Here is a 20,129-nt window from a genome sequence, read left to right as displayed (position 1 = left end):
TCCGCCCCCCGACAGGGCAGGCTCTGTTCCCAGACGCCACCCTCACAGACCACACGAACCTCCTCCATTCCCGCTCGCGTCCGTCCCGAGCCGAGTCCGGGTAGGCACACGCTCCCTCGGCGGCGGCAGCCCCCCGCCCCCCTCCCTCCCTCCGACCCGGGCCGAACTTGCGAGGAGGGGGCGGGGGAGAGAAGGCGCGAACCTCGAGCGAGCGCCGAGCAGCAGCCGCGCGGAAGGGGGGACAACGGGAGGGGGAGAGGAGGGAGGGCGCCGCGACGGCGGTAGCGGCGCTCCGGACTCACCGTCAGGCGTGTGCCTCTGGAGGGTGGGTGGGTGGATACGGGGGGGAGGGAGGGAGGAGGAGGGAGGGGGAACGCACAATATGGCAGAGACCCGCAGCTGCTCCCTTCAGCCGCCGCCGGGAAAGAGACAGCGGCGTTCGAGCAGCTGCGGCGGCGGTGGCGGCGGCGGCGGCGTTGCCACATCCCCCTCCCTCCTCTTCCTCCTCCTCCTCCTCCTCTTCCCTCCCTCCCTGCTACCATGGCAACGAGGCGCCCAAGTCCCTAGCCCCGCCCTCTGCTCCTTAGGCTCTAGGAGAGGCGCTCCTCCCACCTTCCTCCAGGGCTCCTCCTACTTCCTACGAGCGGACTCTCCCGGCAGTCCCTGCTGGCCCTCCCCAAAAGGGCGAGACCGCTAAGTAGGTGGAGGGGAGGGGAGAATTAGGGCGGGACACTGTGCTCGGTACAACACAGTAGACGGAAAAAGCTGGGGGCGGTGCGGAGGATGGGGGCGGTGTTGTGGACTTTGAGGGGTTGGCGGGGCGGAGAAGGGGGCATGGAATAAAGCGGGAAAATGGAAAGGGCTCGCAGGGGCCTGGGCTAGGCCAATGGGAGGGTGGGGGAGGCGGGGCCACGTCCCTGAGTGGCCTAGTTGGGAGCTGTGGGGCGGGGAAAGAGACGTCCCAGCTGGGTGCTCATTACGAAGATTGAGGGGCGGAGCTTAGTCGGCTAATTCCTAGAGAAGGCCTGGGCACCGCCCCTTTGGTCAGAGTTTGCTCTTCTCTAATACTCCTAAGCCCTTAAACAGATCATCAATGATGATTCCAGTTCTGTTTCCAGGAGTTTCCAACACGTGCTTTTCTGAAACTATCACCAATATATCCTCATTATATCATGTTTGTGGGTAGCTGTTTAAATGTTATCTCCCTTGCCCTTCCTAACTCCTGGGCGCGCTTAGCACAGTACCAGGCACACAGTGGATAGACATTTTATACATGCTAGCTTCCCAACTAGAGTCGGAAAGACCTGGATTCAAGTGTTGCTTTGACACATGCTAGCCGTGTGACGGAACAAATAATTTAATCGAGCCCTAGGTTGGACAGGAATTTAATAGCTTTATCCTGACCTTGTCCCATATACATATCACAGAATTTGAGAATTGGAAGGGACCTCAAAAGTTCAACCAAAGAAATCCCTACTATAACATAGTCCACTAGTGTTCAACAGCTTCTGCTTCAAGACTTCCAAGTAAGAGGAGTCCACTTCAGGCAGCCCATTCCATATTCAAGTATCTCTGGAAATTTCCCCTACCATGGAACCTTAATCAACCGTTTTGCAACTTTTACGGTTTATTCCTGGTTCTGCCCTCAGGACAAACAGAACAAGTTTAATCTCTTCGAATGCCCATGGTTCAAAGACTTGAAGTTAGCCATCATTCCCAATTCATCTTATTCCTTGGTGTAGGAACTACCTTCACTTCAACCCATCTATTGCTTATAATAATAACTAACATCTATCTAGAACTTTAAGGTTATAGCGCATTTTATACACATTATCTCCTTTCAGCCTCAGCAGGTATTATTATCCCCCTTTTACAGATGAGAAAATTGAGGCTAACAGGTTACTACTTAACCAGACCTTTGCAAAAGCTCTTAGCACAGTGCCTGGCTTATAGTCATATAAATGTCATATAAATGCTTATTCTTCTCTCCCCACGTTTACATAGCTAGCAAATATCAGTAACAGTATTTGAATGCAGGTCTTTCTGACTACAAATACAGCACATTAGCCACTACTCACCCTCACCTCTTTTACACATGAGCTCTAAGGTAACTTTCATTCCTAAATCCTATGATTCTATAAACTAGAATCAATTTCATATTGGTAACAGTTGTACCATAATCCCCTGGTCAATGACTCAACAAATATTAATTGAGCAGCCACTAGGCCATGAAGTAGAGGAAACAAAAAGGCAAAGCCAAGGTCCCTCCCTGTGCTGGGAGAGGTGAATGAACTTGGAGAGACATAAACATTTTTTTAAAAATACTGATAGTACTTCAGTGTTTGACTTTTTGATGGCAGAATCTTTCTCCAATGGTACAAATGGAAACTCATCAATACCCTCTCATCCTGTCATTTTCACATTAAGCCCTCCTCAGGAATTCCATCCAGCACTTCAGAAGGCCTTTGTCTAGGTTCTAGATCTTTTGAAATTGCTGAGACATTAAGGCAGAATACTCGAGTATTCATTTCCATACTCTCCACAGGTCCAGTGTATTTTTTTATCTTTTGGATAATACCTTTTATGTTACTTCTTGTATGTAATTCTTCCTTGGTAATATGCCTATTTAGTTAACTATATTGTTTTTAATTGTGCTTAGAGTGACCCATAGTTTTGATTCTTCAGAGAATGTGTTTTACATGATTCTAAACCATACAGCATTACTAGAAGGCTATTGCTATTTTTTTTTTAAGAAATCCACACATTTTTTTCCCCCTGTTCCAGAGAGAAACTTGGGATTATTCAAAGCATTGCACAATTTCCCAAAAACAATCCAGCTTACTCTTTTCCTTATAATCAATTCTGGTCCAGTTCTAGGTTATTGCATATCAGAGCCTAGGTAACAGGTTTTCTTTATCCACATGATTTTACCTGTGTGGATGGGGAAGCTGAACAATTTTGAGTGGTGGTGGATCTCTTTTAGAAGGTTCTGCACTACTAGAAAGTTAGAGGGGAAATGGGGGAGGATATAAGAGAGCAGATTGGGGGAAGGGCATTCAGTAGGCTTGCTATCTTGGAGTGGGGGTAGGGGAAATACGGGGAGAAAATTTGTAACTCAAAATCTTGTGGAAATGAATGTTGAAAACTAAAAATAAATTTTAAAAATAGGGGACGGAGCCAACATGGCGGAGTAAAAGCAAGACGGCTCTGCAGAACCAGAGTTTGGTTCTGTCAGTACAATGACACTCACAAGCAGGAACACTTGAGAAACTTCACCATCTATAGGTGATTCTTCCTCCTTTTGGACTTTTCATGCTCCATGACTGTGGCAGATACCTTTGGCAAACATTTGTCTTCCTGTTTTATACTTTGCTTGAATTAATAATCAGAGTATTGACAAATAGTTATCTGTTATTGCATTGCTCTAAGAACCTTGTATGAGCTTGTAACATGTATGAATAAGGGAATATTTTCCTCTACAAGGTATAAATGGCCAAGGTCTTACAAGCTATTTTCAAATCGAAATATGCTATATGTGGCAGATTGTTCACTGGGGGAAAGGGGTGGGGTAGTATCTTCAAGTAAAATCTGTTCATTTGTTTGGGACACAATAAAGATTCTTGATTAGTTATAGGTTGGACATATGGCTCCTAGAGTCCCCTCCAGATCTTATTCTATAGCTGAGTGATTCTTAGGGTCTCTTATTGCTCTTGTACTTACCTTACACTTTGTTCATTTTTACTTGTTCAATATTACTCTCTTAAAGAGTTTTTAAAATTAATTTCAGAAGTACTCTGTCTTACCAATTGAATTGGAAAGCCTTTGAGGAGAGGGACCTGAATTTAAGTATACAAATATAAATGTACACACACATGCATTTCCCCTGCAAACCCAGAACAATACTCTGCACATAGCTGGTGCTCATCAGCTTCTAGTTAACCTTTCTACTCACAAACTCTGAAAATCCAGACGTAATTGGGGGGCCTAGCACATGCACAGAGAGCCACTGATGGTATCTCCCTACATGGAAGACAATAGGAAACTGCTGAGGGTATTGTGATAACATGTAATGGAAGTGCCTTGGAGAGACAATGAGCATGTGTAGACATTCTTTAACTGGTTCTGGCCTATTAACCATACAATTAGGAAATGGTTTTTCAATCGCTGTGTAGCTACAACTGGGACTGTCTTCAAAAGTCTTTAAAGTGAGCTGCAACTTACATTATTTGGTTCTTCTGTCTTAATTTGACTCCATCCCTAATGATGTCTGGTGAATTCCCTGATTTAAGGGAAAAGGCTTAGGGTCCTCCCCACAAAAACTGACAGGTGGCCTGTGAAATAGTTTCTTAGTATCCAAGTTGTGCAGCCAACTCAGCATCAATGTCACATGGAAAAAGGAATGACCTTTTGGAGTGACCTTCAGGATCTGTCCTCAGTTAGATGAGATGAGTACCCATCTGGCATGGACACAGCATCTGGACATGAGTTTGGTGGGGCCAATGTTATGTAGGAACTAAGCAAGGCTTAAGCCTATTCTCCCAGAGACTGAGGTGAGAGAGGGGACAGTGTCCCCAAGGGGATAGTGGTGGGGGTGGAGTTTGCACTTTTGTTCTTGCTATATCTTCGAAGCAAATATCCCTTTCCAAAAGCTAATTAATGTCAGAAGGTTAAATGGAATTGGCATACTTACTACTCGCGGCTAATAGTGAGGAAAACAAAGGCAGTAGAAAAGAGAAACACCTCAAACCTCTCAGGTTACCTGTAGAGTCCTGAGGTGAACATATTTGCTACATATGCTTAAGCTGAGATACTTTTCAATGTATGGCAAAACCACAAGTTATTTTAGTTTTTAACATTCATTTTTATAAGATTTTGACTTCTACATTTCTCCCCCTTCCTCCCCTTCCTCCTCCTCAAGATGATATGCAATCTGATATAGGATATACATGTACAATCATGTTAGATGTATTTTCATATTAGTCATGTCTCATCCCCATTTTCAAATACTTCTCCATTTTGTTATGTGTAGTTATCAGGTTCTCCTGTGTATGTTATCCCCCATTGTGTAGTTATCCCCCATTGGAATGTCAGCTCCTTGAGGGTAGAGGTTTTGTTCCTGGCTTATATTTGTATACCTAGTATTTAGCAAGCATTTAATTCTCACTCTCCCTCTGTCTCCTCTCTAGGCTTAAGGAGGTCAAAGACAAAAAGAAAGGTCCTGTATATAGCAAAATATTTCTAGTAGCAAAGAACTAGAAACAAAATAAATGCCCATTGAATGAAGAATGGCTAAACAATTGTGGCATATAAATGTAAGGGAATTTTACTGCACCATAAGAAACAATGAATATGAAGAAAAAAGAGAAGCATGGGAAGACTTAAATTGAAGAAAAGTGAATTCAGCAGAATCAAGAAAAATATGCAGAAGATTTAAAACAATATAAATGTAAATGACAACAACAAAATGAAACTGAACACTCTCTATTTTTAATGACCAGCCTTGGCCTGGAAAAAGTGATATGAGAATATTAATCCCTGTTGTTGAGCTGCTGCTGCTGCTGCAGAGATGGGTGATAAGGAATGAAAGAATTGCATTATAATATCAGACTCAATAGCTTTGTTGGCTAGTTTTGCTGATTCCCACCCCACTCCACCCCCCTTTTAAAAAGAAATTCTTTGTTATAAGAGATGATGCTTTGGTTGAAGGAGGGGGAAGACTGGAATATGAATGAATGTGATTTGAAAAAGCAATAAAAAGCCCAAAATAAATACAATGACAAATCTACCAAAGTTCTTTTAAAATATTCCAAAAATTTTGTTGTATTTTTCCCCCTTTTAAAAAATTAAGTGATTCCTATTTCTGAGAGATAGAAGCCTTTCATATGGTAAATCTTATTTTCTAATAGTTCTCTTGAAGTTACTGACTTATTTGAAGAGCTTCCACCCTCAGTGTACAAATCTTCTAAGTAGCCTAACTCATACTTTCAACACCAACCACACCCTATTTGCCTTCTTTCCCCATGGGCTTTAACTTCCACTTTCATTTTCAAACTCAATAAAGAGATTTTTTTTTTTTTAAGATGCCAAGCTCTAGGTCACTCAAAGTAAGAGAAATTGTCCTCCATCTGAGCAAGGGTTTCATTGAATGTAGTTTATTTGAAAGACTGGCTTCTTGAAGTCAAGAAGTCTTGGGGGGGGGGGGGAGTCCTCGGCTGGGCAGCGCAGTGAGTAAAGCTCTGGCCTCAGACTCAGGAGAACCCGAGTTAGGTATGGGCCTCAGACACTCAACACCCCCAAACACACAAAAAAAACTAGCCTTGTAACCTTGGGCAAGTTACTTAACCCCAATTGCCCTCCAAAAAGGCAAAAAAGAAGTCTTAGGGAACAGTTAAAAGGGCCCTACATTTGGAGTTAAGGGAGCCAGGTTCAACTCTCATCTCTCACTAGCTATGTGACCTTGCAGCAATCACTAGACTTCACTGGATCGATGTCTCAACTCTCTGTAAAATGAAGAGAATGGAGTAGATGATTTTTAAAGTCCCTCCTAGTTCTAAATCAATAAAGTTAGGCTCCTGTTGAGAGAGGTTACCTAGAAAACCTTAAAGTCCTACCTGGGTATGAATATATGGCCAGATTTCAGAGACTCAGGATCATAGAGACTTTGGAGGATCTTCCTGGAAGGATGGAAAATCCTTGGGCTAGAGAGCCCAGGTTATTTGGGGGTTCCAGTGATCTTCAGGGAAGGACTATCTCCTAAGGTTTGGGGTACCAATCAGAAAAGCAGATGAGTGAGAGGAAGACACAAGTAGATAAATACCTGAGTTAGAAAAGGTAGATTTGTGGCAGAGGAGTGTCTTAGAGCCAAGACCAGGGAGAACCAGCAGTTGTGACAGTGAGTGGAGGACTGAGTCTAGAGAGTAGTTCTCCTTTCATCTGCTTTCCTAGAACAGAAAGGTGACTGACTTGGAGCCCTATCAGAGCTTCTATACTTTGTTTAAATGCTTATTTGCATCTATTTATTATTTGATACTGCTAATAAATTTCATGGCCATTAAAAGTGATATTTAAGCTTAAACATCTGTGGTTTGTTATTGGGTAGGAGACATTTCTCTGGTTTACTCTGGAGTTTACTCTGGAGTTGATCAGACAGATTTTGTGATGTAAGTAATTTTGAAGAATATTATAAAGTATATCTACTAGGTTGTTTTTGGACCCAGTGAAAAAGATCGTCTATAAAGAGACATGCTATTAGCAGACTGATGTGATGGAAACTGTGATTGTCTTTGAGTGAATCCGAGGGGCACTGTCCATAACCTAGTGTCCATAGACCCCAAACCTATATCTACAGATATTATATTTTAATTCTATTCAACTATGCTTCAAAAGACTAAAATTTTATGTACATATTTTAATCATTTTAAATTTTATTTATTGTTTCTTACTGATGAAGGGACTGGTTGGGAGGAAAAGGTTAAGATTTGGTAACCTACATAATAGCATTTAAAGTTTATATTTCTATCTGGAAGATCAAAGATCTGAGATCTGAAGTTAGAAACTGTTCTTAAAGGATTTCAAAAGGAACTAGGATTCTGGGAACAGTATAAAAGAAACATTTGATTTCTTTAAAAAAAACATTAAGTTCCTGGTTTTGGGAAAGAAATCACTTAGTTCCTTTCCTTCTCATCCTTTTCTTCTGTAAGGCATATAATCATTTCTAAGTGCATTTGACACAAGATGTCTCCCCTATCTGGAAACTTCTTTAGCATCCTTTCTGCAATAACTTTGTAAATTGTTGAAAGGAGAAGAAATCCAGTTGCTCTATAGATCTCCACTCACCCTCCCCCAAACCACACCCCATAAATACAGTGACAGTACAACTAGGTATGGATTAGTGCAAATGATTAGTTCCCCTCAAGTGGTCACAACATTTAAATTTGCATTGGGTATATCCCTTGAGATGATACCAATTACCATATTTTGCATAATTATAACTTCAAATAGTATGAATTGAAATATATGCAACCACATCAGGAGATTCAGTGTTTGCAATAATTGGAACCTAGCTATACCTCCAGAATTTTCTTGGGCAGTCCTGATTTCAAGAATAGGAAGTATAGCTTTGACAAGATTTTGCAAAAGGAATATCCTTTGTCAAACCATTTATCTCAATTTTTTATCAAGAAAATATAGCCACCTATACTGCTGTAGTTCAACTCCATCTACCTTTGCTAAATTTGAAAAAAAGAAAACACCCTAGTACAGGAATCTTGATTATAGAGTAATATTTCTAAAATGGAGATCTGACCAAGTCACTCCCCTACATAAAATGCCTCAGAAGTTCCCAGTTGCCTCTAGAATAAAATACATACTCCTCTGTCTGACATTTAGAGTTCTTCATAGTCTGGTTCTAATCTCTCTTTCCAGACTGATCACATATTCATTTCCACCTATGCACTTTATGGTCTACCCATACAGGATGTTCTGTCTTCTGCTCTTGTGCCTTTGAACAGGTTAACTCTCCTACTTGGAATGCTCTCCCTCCTCAACTTTGCCTTACAGAAGCTCTCATTTCCTTCAAAGCACAGGTCCTCTACCACCTCCAAAAGGAGACCTTTCCTCCCCTCATCCCATCCCACCTCCAAAATTACCTTGTGTTTACTCAAATGGATCTGTGAAATCATCATTTGGAAGTTTTCTCCAAAAATGTAGATTGTAACATAGTCCTGTCTGCCTATTCTGTTTGACTTTTGTCCACAGCCTTCCATAAATTTGCTATGGGGAGCCACCCAATATGCTAAGGACCTTTCTTGGTTTCTCCTCCTATTATGAGAGTACTAGTAAAACATTTTTTTTATCCATCCTTATACTCTCCATGTGATCAACCCACTTTCTCTTCCATTTATACAATTTCTTGTTGACATCTTTTACTCTGTTCTTCTTTGCCGTTCCTCATGGGATAGATAGCCAGATCACACCCATCATATACCTTCCTTTTGCCCTAGGAGAATATAAGAATATTCATTCTTCATTTTTCAGAGACATTCCATACTTCACAGCCATTCCACAACACTGAAAAAATGTTGGCATTAAAAAAATAGATCTTTGTTTTCATGGGAAGCTTGACTTCATTAAAGGAACTTTGCAAATTCTGGAAGGCAAACTCTCCTCCTCTTCTTATACTCTGGGCCCAATTTGTACTGACTGTCCTAGATATACTTAATGATGGGCCCATAGGCTGTCTATTCAAATGCATGCTATAATCTGGATAGTAGACATTCTCCATCCATTTGTTCTTTCTTGTGTGACTATTTTGTTTTTATCTTTTTATCCCCAGTGCCTAACACAGTGCTGGAGTACTCAACAAATAATGATTAAATTAAGTTGATTTTACACATATTTGTACAGTGATGCCTTCCAGTTAAACTAAAAACTCTCTTTGCCACTTATTAGCTGTATGACTCTGGGCACCTCTGTCTGCTGCAGTTTTCTCACCTCTAAAGTGAGGATGCTAATAGCATAGGGCTGTTGTGAGGATTAAATGATTAAATGTAATATTTGTAAAGTGCTTAGCACAGTACCTTTCACAGGGTAAGTTCGTAATAAGTGTTTATTCCCTTCCCTTCCCTTCTCCCTTCTTCCATCCTCTACTGTCTCTGGGCCTTTGTTTATGGATTTTCCCATTCCTAAAGTGGATGTCCCTTACAACTCTCATGTTGATGCCCCTCTCTTCTTTCATGAAGAATCTCACATGCCATGTCCCATGTGAAGCTTTCCTAACTGACCCATTTTCCTCTTAGGTGAAAGTGATCCTGCTGTTTCTTCTAGCACTTTGCCTGAACCTCTCCTTAGCAGTTGTTTTACTATTCCTTGTCTACTTTTACATACAAACTCTTTGAGAGTAGAGACTTTGTCTCACTTTTATGTTGTTAGTGTCTAGCAAAATGTCTTACACCAGTCAGTCTCTCAATAAACATTTCTTATATGCCTAATATGTGTCAGTTGTGCTAAGCACTGAGGATATAAATAAGAAAAAGAATGATAGTTCCTCAAGGAATTTACAATCTAATGGGGAAAGACAATATACAAAAGAAAGCCAAAAAGGGGTGGAAGGTGAGCGGACCAGATGTTGTTTGTGAAGTCAAAGCCAAGCAGAATAGTTGGAGGGAAATAAAGAGGTGGAAATTCTGAGTCCTCTATAAAGGAAGGATTTGGGAAAATTTCTTGTTGTTCTGCCCTCCACTCCTCCACTCAGAGGAGAAAGGTAACTGAGAGTACTGAGGACTTGTTGAAGTACCAAAGCTGAAGCAATCTCCATGATGTTGGAATTTCTGGTGATAAGATTATCCTGGGGGAAGAATGATATTCCTGGAGTCAAAACTAAGCAGAACAGCTGAGTTCATGCTTTATTTATAATTTATTATGTGATTATATTTATAATTTATTGAATTCCTTTTTCCGTTCTTCCAGTGCTATACAGGGGGTCATTTGCCCTGAATATTGTGATCAATTATTTCTCCTCCCTCCAAAATATGTATATTTTTATTGAGATAACATATTCATTGAGATGCCTTAGTATACTATGTGAAAGAAGGGTTCTCAGATTCACTGTTAAATGTTTTCATGTTTACCATTAACCCAAAGGGTATTTAGATATCACCTATACATTTCACCATTTATATTTTTAACAAGAGGCAATCTGGTATAGTAGAGAGGGTGTAGAGCTTGGAAAGAACACCTGATTCCAAATCCTGCCTTGGACTGTCAAAAGCTTGGTGACCTTCCGCAAAACACACTTTATGTTCTTTGAGCAACTCCCTAGGAATTATCCACTAAGTCAGAGCCCTTTGACTACCTCAAAGCACTGATATCCCTAAATTCATAGAGGAGGTCCCTACCTCTTGGAAGCTATTGACCAAGCCCCCTGTAGTTAAGGAAAAACTAGCCCCCTTGTATTTACTCCTCAGTGTCCTTGGATCTTTTTACCTAATCAATCCACAAACACAACATTTAAAGGTACTAAAATAGAAAAAAAGTAAATAGTTTATTCTCAAGTAAGTGCTACATTTTAGTAAGAAGGTGAAAAAAAGTGCAAGAAAGTCACTCCTTTGCCAGAGGGAGTTCATTAAAATGCTAAATTAAGACTTGTTGTCATCTTAAGTACCTTTAAATAACTCACTTGTGGCAAATTTCCCAGAACCTCACTGGTTAGAGTTAACTCTAGCTACACTAAACTAGCTGAGATCCTGCATTTACTGTGTGTAAATAGTCATTTTAAAAATTATGCCCAAAAGGTTAAACTACCTGACTAAAATACCCATGCATCCTTCTAACTCTATAGAGGCTGGAGCTATAGATAGGGTTTATTCCCCCCAAAGGCCAAAGATGTAGTATTTGTTGTTTTGGTGAATTTCAGATCATTATGAAATCCTTTTTAAAAATGAAGGGTTATTAGGTAGAGGGTGAAGAATCTCACAGAATTCTGGGATAAAGGTGGTTATAGTTCAACTCACAAATATTTTTCCTTTAAATTCCTGATTTACAAATCAGGAAACTGAAACCCAGGGATAACAAACCATTTTAACTAAACATTAATAACACCTAATAATGAAAAACAGAGTGAAATAAAACAAGTAACAATGATCACTGGTGAAACTGGAAAACTGAAAGAATAGTTAGATTTCGGGAAAAAAATAGTGAAAAAACCCACATTTCCTTAACAAATGTGAATTTTTAATAAATGTTAAAAAAAAAAAAGACAACCTAATTAAGTTTTCAATACTTAAAGAAATTAATTCAGTCTGTTCACTGGATGGTCAAATGCTGAAGTTGAAGCTTAAATACTTTGGCCACATAATGAGAAGACTGAACTCAATGGAAAAGACCATTGGGTGGTGGGAAGATTGAAGGCAAAAGGAAAAGGGGATAGCAGAGGATGAGATGGATAGACAGTATCATGGACACAATGAACATGAATTTGGACAGACTTTAAATGATAGTGAAAGAGCCTGACATGCTATGGCCCATGGGGTCACAAAGAATCAGATGTGACTGAATGATGGAACAAAACAATTAAGTTTTGGAATTCACATACAAGACTTGTTCAAGTTAATTCAACAAATGATTATTAAATTCTTAAGCATATGCAAAATACTCTAACACACATTTCTTCTTCACACTTTACCTAATAAACAGTTTTTAAAAGACTTAAAGATTTTGCCTTAAAGGACTTTACATAAAACCTTAATAAAGACTGAATAAGATGTTCAAAACATGTATAATTCAACTCATTAAGGACTGTTTAAGTACCTTCTGTATACTAGGCACCATGTCAGACAAATGAAATGAGGTATGTGTGTACAAAAAAAGTACGATCAAAGGTAGACTCTGAAAGGGGCAAAGAAGAAATACAAAGTACCTTAGGAAAATTTGAAGGAGAGATACACTTTCATCTGAAGGAAAGGCATTGATTTCTTAAAAGAGAAGGTGACATCTGATCTGTAATGTGAAAGAAGACCATTCAGCTGGTTTCCAGGCACTAGGTATGACATGGGGATGACTTTCCAAAATGTACAGAGGTAGACATCAGGATGATATTAGCAAACAACTAACTACCAGTCCAATTTGACTAGTGTATGAAGTAATAATAGCTACATTTGTAAAGTGCTTTAAGATTTGCAAAATGCTTTACACAATATCTCATTTTATTCTCATGACAACTTTGGGATGTAGGGGACATAGATCACCATTTTATAGATGAGCAAACGCAGGCTAAGGGTGCTCAGGATCATGCAACATTTGAACTCAGGTCTTCCTAGCTACAAATCCAACACTCCTATCTACTATGACTGTAAAGGTAAATTGCATGTGAAAGAATGTGAAAGAAATGTGAAAGAAAATGTGAATGAAAATTAATGTGAAAGAAAACTCTATACTCTGCAATTTTGCCAAAATCTGTCAGACAATTTATTTATATAAAAACATTTCTGCTTGAAGAGAGAGTCAGGGTGACCTTTGCCAACCAAGATATTCAAGCAAATCCCAATTTACATTTTATGGTAATAGAGAAACAAAAGATAAAATTTCACAACAAAGGAAAGCAAAGGTGCATAGATTTCAAGTTTAGGGTTTTTCATTTACTTAAACAGAATAGCAATTTTGCTGGAAGATTACTTCTTCCAGGTATTCCCCTTTCAATCTGATCTAAGGTAAATGAGGAGGAACCTCTCTAAATTGGAATGAACATGAAGCATTCATTTTCTTAATGTTACTATAAATGAGAGGAACACTAAAAATCTTAGTTTCTGGGAATCTAGATCCTTTCCTGAAACTGATTATGTCTTCTGTTCTGGGGAGACCTATTAGATCTTTGATTCAAATGAGATCAAGAACTTCAGACTAGGTCACTACCATAATATTATTTCTGAGTATTTTATAACACAATTGAGGCCTTAATGATATGACCCTCCACAGTAGTTTGTACCTTTATCTTAAGGCAATATAGAGCTATTGAAGTTTTCAAGCAGGGTAGTGACATGGTCATACCTATGAGTTAGGAAGATTATTTTGTCCGGTTGTAGAGGGTAGATTGGAAAGGGGATAGATGATAGAATATTTATTAACTGCTTATTATATGCCAGGCACTGTTCTGCTAAGTACTGGTGATCCAAGCAAGCAAGACAGTCCTTGACCTCAATAAGTTTACTTTCTTATAAAAGAAGATAGCACAAGATAGCGATGAAAAGGGGCTTGATCGCTGGGGTTGGAATTGAGAAATGGAAAGTAAGGAAAAAGAAAACAATCCATCATGCTTCTAGGTCTAAGTTTCAGGAGGCAGAAGGTGAGAGTGGAGTCCAGGAATGGAGACAGCATAGTTTGGAATTGGTAGATGAGGAACAGAAAGACCATGTGGTTTAAAAGCTAGGTCAGAAGTAAAGAGCATCTAAACTAGGATGACAGTATGAGTGGAGATGAGGGGGTGGATGTAATTGATCAATCAACTAAGGACCATTTAATTAGCAGCTACTATGTACTAGGTACTATACTAGGGTTAAAGATAAGAGATAGTCACTGGATCTATGATTTCATTTGTATAAGGAACTCTCAAGTAAGAAAGCTACCTCTGTGGGAAATTGGGAAAGAATCTTTACAACCTATGTCTCTGACAAAGGACTCATCTCTAAAATATACAGAGAACTGAGTCAAATTTATAAGAATACAAGTCATTCCCCAATTGATAAATGGTCAAAGGATATGAACAGGCAGTTTTCAGAGAAAGAAATTAAAGCTATCTATAAGCACATGAAGAAATGCTCTAATTCACTATTGATTAGAGAAATGCAAATCAAAACAACTCTGAGGTACCACATCTCACCAGTCAGATTGGCTAAGATGACAAAACAGGAAAATGACAAATGCTGGAGAGGATGTGGGCAAACTGGAACACTAATGCATTGTTGGTGGAGTTGTGAACTGATCCAGCCTTTCTGGAGAGCAATCTGGAACTATGCCCAAAGGGCTATAAATACTTTCACACCCTTTGATCCAGCAATACCACTCCTAGGGTTATATCCCAAAGAGATCATAGAAATGGGAGAAAGACCCATATGTACAAAAATGTTTATAGCAGCTCTTTTTGTTGTGGCAAAGAATTGGAAATTAAGGGGGTGTCCATCAATTGGGGAATGGCTGAACAAGTTGTGGTATATGCATGTTATGGAATATTATTGCGCTATAAGAAATGGGGAGCAGGCGGTCTTCATATTTACCTGGAGAGGCTTAAAAGAACTGATGCTGAGTGAGAAGAGTAGAACCAGGAGGAATTTGTACACAATTACAGACACAACGTATGTGTGATGACCAACTTTGATAGACTGGACTCTTCTCAACAATGCAGGGATATAAGTCAATCCCAAAAGACGCATGATGGAGAGAAAAACGTGCATCCAGAGAAAGAACTAAATTTATATCCAGGTGGAAGCAAAATACCTGATCTTTTTCATTCTCTTATTTGATTTTATGTCCTCTTTACCATTTTTCATTCCAGCTGGTACAATCCATCCTTATAACCTGACCATTGTATAATGTGAAAGTATTTACAGATCCTATACTTGATTATAAGACGCCATGGGGGGGAGGGGAGGGAGGGGGACAAAATGTGAAATTCAAGGAATTGTGGAATTGAATCCTGTAAACTAAAAGGAAACAAACAAATTAATAAATTAAAGAATTAAATAAAAAAAAAAGAAAGCTACCTCTGCCATTGTAGGCTAACACCTTTTCTAAAGTTTCTGGTCTTAAAAGAGTTGGCTAGTACACCAAGAGAGGTTCAATGATTTGTGCAAGGTCACTCAGTCAGAATATATTGGAGACTTGACTTTAATCCAGGTTTTATTGCCTTCTGGCCCAGATCTCTATCTATACTCTTTCCCCAAGCCTGGGGATCAGGTAAGTTTTCATCTACAAGGTAAAGCTTAAAGTGAGTTAAGCTTTGAAAGAAGATAGGGATTCTAAAAAGTGGAGGAGAGAAGTGAATACATTCCAAATATGGAAGGGCACCAAGATGGCAGATCAAATGATGTAATTGAGGATGAGTTAGTAGGCCAGTTTGACTGGACCAAAAAGTATACAAAGGATTTCTGGGTCATGTGAGCAACAAGATGGAAGACTAGTTATTTTCTCTAATTACCCTAACCTCTCAAATTGCTCTAAGACAGAAATTATGTGCCAAAGATAAAGCAACTTTAGCTGTCCCCATGCTCTAGAACACCCAGAATCCAAAAGAAATATTCATAAAAATCATCCACTGTAAAAATTCATGAACTGGCCTCACTGTCCCTGAGCTCATGCAATATTCCTCCCCACCTCCCACACTACTGACATGAGGCTACACTGGCAGACTTACAACCAAACCCATCCTCACATCCTTTTCCTTTCCCTCAATTCAGTTCTGTGAAGACCTCAACTCTGGGTTTCAGAAGTTTGCTCACATGAGACAGCCAGCATTGCTGCAGCCCTTCAGGAACAAAAGCCTGCTAGCAGCCACGACCCTATAGCACAAACACTACAAAGCTCTAAACTGCCAGTGCAGAGAACTAAGGAACAGAACGAAAACAACAGAACACCATGTGTATAGCACTTCACTAAGACTTAGGGAAAGAGCAAAGCATCCAACTGGGGTCATTTATGAACACCCAAAAGTCATTTGGGAAAGAAACCTAGGCTGGATAACCATAAATTGCTTGATGTATGAGGAGGCTGAGATGCTTTGAGATCCAGCCCTCAAAGAAATCACCATCAGAGACAGTCAAAAAATGAATAGGGAAAAATCAGGAAGAAGAAAAAAAAGACTGAAATTACCAAAGATCTCAGGAAGAAGAAAACTCATAGACTTTGAATATGAACAGATAAATCAACAAGGAAAACATTAACAGTAGAAGGAAATATGACTTCCAGATCTAGTAAATGAGTTCAGATATCTATGAATAAATATTGCAAAACAAAGAAAAATAATAGAACACTTGATGAGACTGAGGATCCAGTGGAATGTGAGAAGGGCATAGAACTACACACTCTGTTTCTGAGTGGTTCAAAAGAGAAATGAAAATTATTAGAGCATAATTTATGGCCTGCCCAGCAAAAATAATGCACAGAATAGAAAAACTAGAATCTGCAATGGCAAGTCTTACCAAAGAAACAAAAGAGAATCTCACCTGAGCAATAGATTATGAATGCAAATATACAGAAATGAATGACAACCTAGAAGAACAGCAGCAAAACCCAATAACTTTAAATGAAAATATGTTCACTATGAAAGCAAAACATATTAATCTCAAAGTCAAGGTATACCTGACTTCCAAGATTAGTATGTTTTGTTTAAACTAAGGATCATAGGTCTCCCAGAAGAACTCGATAGGACAAAAACCTTTAACAATAGAATGTAGGAAATAATCAACAAGAACTTTTCAGAACTTTTGAACGTAGAAAATAAAATACCAATTCAAAAATTCAGCTACAGAATCTCCTCCAGAAAAAAAAAACCAAGACTACAACTCTCAGAGAGTGGTTAAATTTAACAAGTCAATTCAGAAACAACAAATTCTGAAAATGATCAGAAGAAAGAGCTTCAAATACAAAGGAAAGTAAGTTTGAATAATACAAGACTATTCTGCACCCACCAGAAAATGTAGGAAGAAATGGAATAATGTGGTGTTGTTGCTTTTTTTTTTTTTTTTGATGCGGCAATTGGAGTTAAGTGACTTGCTGAGGGTCACAAAGCTAGTAAGTGTCAAATGTCTGAAGTCATATTTGAACTCAGTTCCTCCAGACACCAGGACCAGTTTGTATTTACTATGCCACCTAGCTGCCCCTTGGAATTATGCACTTTGAAGAGCAATAGAGCTTAGGATATAGCCCAGGGTGACTTATCTGGCAAATCTGAACTTAACCATCCATGAAAAAAAGATGAATATTCAAAAATAATGTAGTTGAAACATTTTAAGAATTAAAATCAGAACTGAAGAGACTATTTGCTTCTTAAACACTGGAAATCACAAAAAATTCAGGAGTGAATGAATGCAGCAAACAGCAATAGAATAAAGAGCAGAGAGATAAGTAAGAAACATATATCTAAATGTACACAGTGAGGCAGGGAGAAATCTGGTAGGGGTAATAGTGAAGAGGTAGGCATGGGATATTATGGACAGAACCTGGTGTGAGGGTACCCCTAAGATTAATATGTCTATTTTCTATGAATTACATTACCAGGCAGATGCACTGGATACAGAGTAAGAAAGGAGCCAATCAGGATGTTTTGTAGGAACAGTTGGCTGCAAAGTTGGTTTAGTCTGGTTTGTGGTGCACAGCTCAACAAGGTCAGCCAGCGAACACCAGCAAAAGCATCTGGGAGTGAGCAAGACTCTGACTGATTGCAGAATCCTGATTGGCTCCTTTCTTATTCTGTGTCCAGTGCACCTGACTGGTAAGGTAATTCATAGAAAACAGACATATTAATCTCAGGGGTACTCTTACATTGGCAACACCCTGCCTATAGAGGAATCAATGATTTCTTTTTGGGACTACATCACAGCATGGGAAAGTATGTAAAAAAGGAGAGAAAGGGGGATAGAGAGGAATGTGTGATGTACCTAGGTCAAATCACAACTCTTAAAGGAGACAGAGTAGAGGTAAATGTAAGGGAAAATGCATATTCAGCAGGCCTACAACCTGCTTCATTTTTTGATAGTTTTAAGTCTCAACCTTCTGGAAAAGTATAACATTAGCTAGCTGTAAATTACTACTGCTTATTTAAGAATTTTGTCAATTTGTGGTGACTTCAGATGAATTGAGACCTGGGAATGACTTTTGCTGAGCCTCCTGGTTGTTAGGACCTTCTCCTCCCCAAAACCTTGTATTTATTGTGTGTGTGTATCTCACACACATATACATATATGCACTTTTACATACATGTATACACACACATTGTCTCTTTGGACTAGATCATAAGATCCTTAAGGGCAGATGCTGTTTCACTTTTGCCTTTGTATTCCTAATGCCTAGTACAGTGCCTGCCACATAATTTGTGGAAGATGACAAGACCTCAGGGAAAGACCTTGTAGCTGTGGATACAAAGCCTCATGTGGGGAGATACTCTGAGATATCCCTTCATGATGGGAAGACAGAGATCCTGGAACATAAGACAGTTGCTAGAGAGATAGCCACTAAGAAAAAAAGCAGGCAGGATCAGCCAGCCCAGGGGAGCTCACCTTGGGTTCAATAAGGTGTGTGTGATGGTGTGTAGAAAGGGAGGTCTCCATCTGTTAGCTTCCTATTTAAACACTTGCCAACTAGGTTGTTAGCTTGGTTGTTTCTGTTGTCAGATGTCCTCTAAATTTTGCTCCATGTAAGCAAAACATCCTAGTCTTAACTTTGTGTTTAGGTTAGACTAAATGATTTTTATGGAAGACATTGATTTGGTGATTATTTTGTACATTATTTTATTGGACCCTGGACAACTCATTGATCTATCCAACAAGATGCTGTTGTATATATAGGCATAACTCCCCAGAAATAGACACTGCTGAACACTCAATAATTTTTCCCTTTTTACACAATGTCATGATGTTCAAACTCCCCTGGGTGAGCTAACGTTTGCTTGCTACTAACTATGTGTTTACAAATAGACAAATGTATGAAGCAGTGTGTATGTATATGTTTATATGTGCATATATGTGAGTGCATATACTAGAACTTATGATAGCCCTTAGATGATAAAAAGTCTTTATTTTTTTGCTTAGTTAACATATCTTTGAAAACTGGAATTCTATGTCCATTGGTGATTTGTCTCCATGGCTTTCTTTTCCCATCTCACGGCATTGTCTATTGGTTTGGTCTATTGCTGATTTGACAAAATCTGTTACTGTTTTTCCTCTTTCTCATTCCTAAAAAATACTTTGTGTTATCAGAGATGACAATAAATCTTCCCTCCATGAAAACGTTTCTTATCAAGAACTTGGCAATCCACAATGGCACTGGATAGGTTCAACAGAAAGTGAGTCCTTTTCATGCCTATAAGACTCCCTGTATTCATCTTATTACAGGATTTGGGGTTAGTAATCAGCAGAGAGGGAAAAGTTGGCTGGTTATAAGTAAAATCTCCCTTGAATTTTGTATTCATTTTTCCCCCTGGACATCCCTTTTAGCTATAGTAGCATAAAGTGCTGCCTATGCAGAGATATGAATTGCATCACAATTTTTATTTATTTATTTACAGTGCTGAGACAGCAAGACCCCCTGGAATAATAGTTTTTATAAGCATTTTCCAATGGTGAGGTCTTTACAAATGTGATGAAATGATTGAAATGATTCATGTGTCTGTTTGTACTAGAAGTGACCCTCACTTTCCTTCGGCCACTTCAACAGATACATTTCATTTATTTGGATGAATGCTGATTTATGACTTCTTTCTGTACCTCTGAGGATGGTGCTAGGCATGTCTGGTTTGGTTTATTGCTTTACACTGAAACGATTGAATAAAAAAGCTGGAGATGAGATGGGATAATGCAATGTATTTCCTGGTTCAGTCAGTGACTTGGTCCCTTAACATTCATTGGCTTCAATTTTCTCAGCAACAA

At 39.2% G+C, this 20,129-nt stretch overlaps 1 protein-coding gene and 1 long non-coding RNA gene across 6 annotated transcripts in view; one reads left to right on the top strand and one right to left on the bottom strand.

The window, feature by feature from the left end:
• FOXN2 (forkhead box N2) overlaps positions 1-728 on the bottom strand; it is an 82,422-nt gene extending 81,694 nt beyond the window's left edge. For 2 of the 4 annotated variants that reach the window (XM_069071664.1, XM_069071657.1), the window contains exon 1: positions 303-352. The gene's annotated coding sequence lies outside the window, so the exon portion shown is untranslated. Of the gene's footprint in view, positions 1-59; positions 197-302; positions 353-612 lie in introns of those variants that run through there. The other 2 variants (XM_069071660.1, XM_069071658.1) reach the window with 2 other exon arrangements.
• On the top strand, positions 14-6,097 carry LOC138148820 (uncharacterized). 2 transcript variants are annotated; one of them, XR_011165186.1, is made up of 3 exons: positions 14-100; positions 3,169-3,285; positions 5,187-6,096. It is a non-coding gene; the product is annotated as an uncharacterized lncRNA (long non-coding RNA). The 2 variants fall into 2 exon arrangements; XR_011165187.1 differs by lacking the exon at positions 14-100 and adding an exon at positions 587-697 and having other exon boundaries at positions 5,187-6,097.
• Positions 6,098-20,129: the final 14,032 nt, after the last annotated feature.

This window comes from Petaurus breviceps, unplaced genomic scaffold, assembly GCF_028583685.1.
Source record: "Petaurus breviceps papuanus isolate PSGF00001 unplaced genomic scaffold, PetGlider_PUasm1.0 90842, whole genome shotgun sequence".
NCBI classification, from domain to species: domain Eukaryota; kingdom Metazoa; phylum Chordata; class Mammalia; order Diprotodontia; family Petauridae; genus Petaurus; species Petaurus breviceps.
Note: the sequence above shows the minus strand (reverse complement) of the source record. Positions and strands in the feature narration are given on the sequence as shown.